Source organism: Mastomys coucha, chromosome X (genome assembly GCF_008632895.1).
Source record: "Mastomys coucha isolate ucsf_1 chromosome X, UCSF_Mcou_1, whole genome shotgun sequence".
Lineage (NCBI taxonomy): Eukaryota > Metazoa > Chordata > Mammalia > Rodentia > Muridae > Mastomys > Mastomys coucha.
Window position 1 is genome coordinate 3580421 of NC_045030.1, and position 3772 is coordinate 3584192.

A 3772-nucleotide genomic window follows, 5' to 3' on the forward strand; every position below is an offset into this window, starting at 1 on the left:
CTCTGAGAAAGAGAGGGAGGCAGACAGACAGACAGATGGACAGACACCTTAGAACACACAGCTCTACGTGAGGTGGGTCCATCAAATCCATGTCCCCAGAGTGCAGGAAAGCCCACAGAATAGGAGGCAGAGAGAGTTTAAGAGGCAGAGGGGATGGTGGACACCAAGATGGGGGACACAAAGCCCTCTAAGTCAATGTGATCGACGTTCATAGGAACTCACAGAGACTGAAGCAGCAAGCACAGTGCCTACATCAGTCTGCATCAGGTCCATTGCATATATACTACAATTTTCAGGTTAATACTTTTATGGAACTCCTGAACCTGTGATCAATGTGTCTCTGATTCTTAGGCATGCTTTTGGGGTTCTCTTAATTTTTTGTCGGCTCATCATGTCCAAATTTCAAATGATGCTTCTCTTTTATCTTACTATATCTTATTTTGTTATGTTTGATTGTTATCTCTTAGGAGCTGGTTCTTTTCTAAGGAGAGACAGAAAGGGAGTGGATTCAGATGGGAGCGGAAGTGGGGAGGAGCTGAGAGGAATAGAGGGAGAGGATAATGTATTCTGCATATATTGTATGAGAAAAGAACCTATGTTTAATAAAAATGAAAAATGAGCAACAAATAGCCTACAAAGTTTACAAACAGGAGGAAATGTAAAATGATGCAAGCCCTGTGTCTTAGCAAGGGTTTTACTGCTGTGATCAGAGTCCATGACCAAGTCAAGTCTTACAAAAGACAACATTGATTTAAGGCTGGCTTACTGGTTCAGAGGTTCAGTCCATTATCATCAAGGTAGGAGCATGGCAGTGTCCAGGCAGGCATGGTGCAGGCAAAGTTGAGAGTTCAACACCTTCATATGAAGGCTGCTGGTGGAAGACTGACTTCAAGGCACCGAGGATGAGGGTTTTAAAGTCCATCCCACAGTCACACACCTACTTCAACAGGGCCACACCCTCTAATAGTGTCACACCCTGCACCAAGCTTATGAAAACCATCACACCGTGCTCACTAATGGAAGTAAGAGAGAGAGGAAGAATGTTGCAGCACTTTCATAACAACAAGAGCTTTGTAATACCAATGAGTGTTACAACAGAGAAGTACTGGATTACAAGGGGAAAATGATTTACAGAAAAGCAGAGGAAATGAGGTATTTTTTTAAACATTGTGTCAGGATGCTGATTGAACAAGAAAGGAATACAAGACACCACACCACACATGTATATTACTGAAACAGTACAGTGGCATCCTTTCAAAACCTGCACACATGACAAAACACCGTAGAATTGCATATTTCCGTACTATTATGTCGATGACTGCTGCAGATATATCTAAACTCCATATCAACAAAGCTTACCAGATTCCTCATACAATTTTGAAGTAGCTTGCTTCAGAATAGCAGAGAATTAGTTTGTAGTTGAAGGGGATTGTTAGTAACACGGTGAAAATGGAAGCAATTTAACAACAGCATGAACTTCCTTAAACAGTGAATGTTACATGGACAAATGCTATACCGAAAGTCAGGAAGGATATACAGGAAAGCATTAAAAAGGAGATTATTGGAGCAATAAAACGGGGAACTCGATGGACAGGAATGGAAGAGAGCAGCACAGAATTCGCATGCATACCTGAAGCAGTCCTCAATGACACTTTAGGAAAAATCTATGCACATGATATTAAAATGCCACCCAAGGACATATTTGTCTATACCCAAGTACTGCCAGTGCAGCTGTATCTAAATGACATTTGCAACAAAGCACAGGAGATTACTTGGACGACTCTGAAGCTGTTTTCCAGAGAACAGCAATGCATATGTCCCAGAGTGGGTAGTGATTGTTAACAGCACATTGAAAAGTACAGCACAGCAGGAAGATGTATGGTATAACGGTGGATGTCGCAGAGAAGTACTGTAAGAACTGGTGACTCTTATACATAAACACAGACCCCTGACCTAACTGTTGTAGCCTGGCTGCACGGGAACACTGACTCACTGAACAAGAATGGAACAGAGGAGCACAGCAAAAGCATCAGTAACTGAAGCAGGACAAAGAGGCGTCCTTGGAAAAATCAAGTACACTGTGCTCCTGCTGCAGCAATATCTGAGCTCTTTTTACAACAATGCTTGAGAGATTACTTGTGCAACTCCAAGGTTGCTTGGTTCAGAACGCTAGCTTCTATGCCCCTCAGGGGACTGTGATTCCTAAGGACACAGTAACAATTATGCTTCTTTTACAAAGCAGAATTTCTCTCGTAGATGCATCTTACCGAGAAGCACTGTCCCTTAAGTGATGATAATAGAAAAGAAGGCAGAGGACCTGAGAGTCATAAGGTAGCCCTGAACCAAACCACGACTGAACAAGAATGGATAGGAGATCACAACATAGGTGTGTATGACTGAAGCAGTGCATGCACAGTGACATCCCTGCAACACACATTCCCATGTGACTAAAACACCTCACAGCGGCATATTTGCAGAAACCTATGCACTACTACAGCAGTGATGATTAACCTAACTCCATATACGATGGAGCACAGGAGTTTACATGCACCACTCTAAAGTTGCTTGCTTCAGTACAGCAGCAACATGCCCCCGATCGGTTCGGGATTTTTAGGAACACAGTTACGCTTAAACAGGAAACTAGGTAGGCTGACTGAGGATCTTCTCCTGTTTCTCCAGATCTACAGTCCCAGACCCATCCCCAGCTCTTCCACAGAATATTTGTGGCAGCCTTCACTGCCCACCCCACTCCTTGTTCCCATTTCCTGCTGTGTCCACAGATCTTCGCATTCCAACCTCCTTGGTCCTAGAAATTGGCTGAAGGCTGAAGCCCAGTTCATACCTCTCCTTCTGTGGCTACAGATCCAAAGCCTCCCCCAGTTTTATCCTCAGCTGTGTAGCAGGAAACCTGCTGCTGTCTCTTTTCTCTCTGAACTCATTTTCAATGGATTGCAAAAATGTTTTCTCCCAACCTTCCTTCGCCCAACTCATCTTGTTATCCATATAGCCTCCAACCTCAGCAGGCTTTCACTGGGAACCAAGCATCTTAGCTGACCAGGGAAATAGGTTCACAGATTATATCCTATCAAGGAATGCACAGCCATACACTTTCCTAAATTCCAGGGAGGAAGCAGAAACACAAAAATTCACCAAGCAAATGAAAAACCAGGTTTCATCACTCAGAACTATAAATGACTAGATGCCAGCATGAACACACAATCCTTCACAGCCTAGATAATATGAATCCACTGTAGCCCAGCTCTCCTCCCACAGCAGGCCCTGAATATTCCAACACAGCTGAAATCTCAGAAAAAGACCCTGAAACTGCTAGTGTGAAGGTAATATGATAGAGGGTCATGAAGTGGAAATAAAGAACCCCTTAAAAAATCAGGTAAATACAAACATTTCAAAGAAATGAATGAAACATTTCCAGTCCTGAACATGGAAGTAGAATCACCAGTTATCTTGGTGGAATTCTGAACATGGAAGTAGAATCAATTATTATTTGGTAATCATGGAATTACCAAATGGGTAAACTCTGGAAATGAAAAACTGAGAACATGAATGGGAACTACAGAGGCAAGTTTCACCAATAGAGCACAGGACAAGGAAGAGAGACTCTCAGGTGTTGAAGACATGATAGAAGAAAGGGATACAGCACTCAGAAATGTTAAATTTTAAAACTACTTACAGAAAGGGCTGGCGAGATGGCTCAGCGGGGAAGAGCACCGACTGCTCTTCAGAATGTCATGAGTTCAAATCCCAGCAACCA

The 3772-nt window shown here is 42.9% G+C and overlaps 1 pseudogene; it reads left to right on the top strand.

The window, feature by feature from the left end:
• The first annotated feature begins 2586 nt into the window (after positions 1-2586).
• Positions 2587-3772, top strand: part of LOC116090981 — a 2873-nt pseudogene continuing 1687 nt past the window's right edge.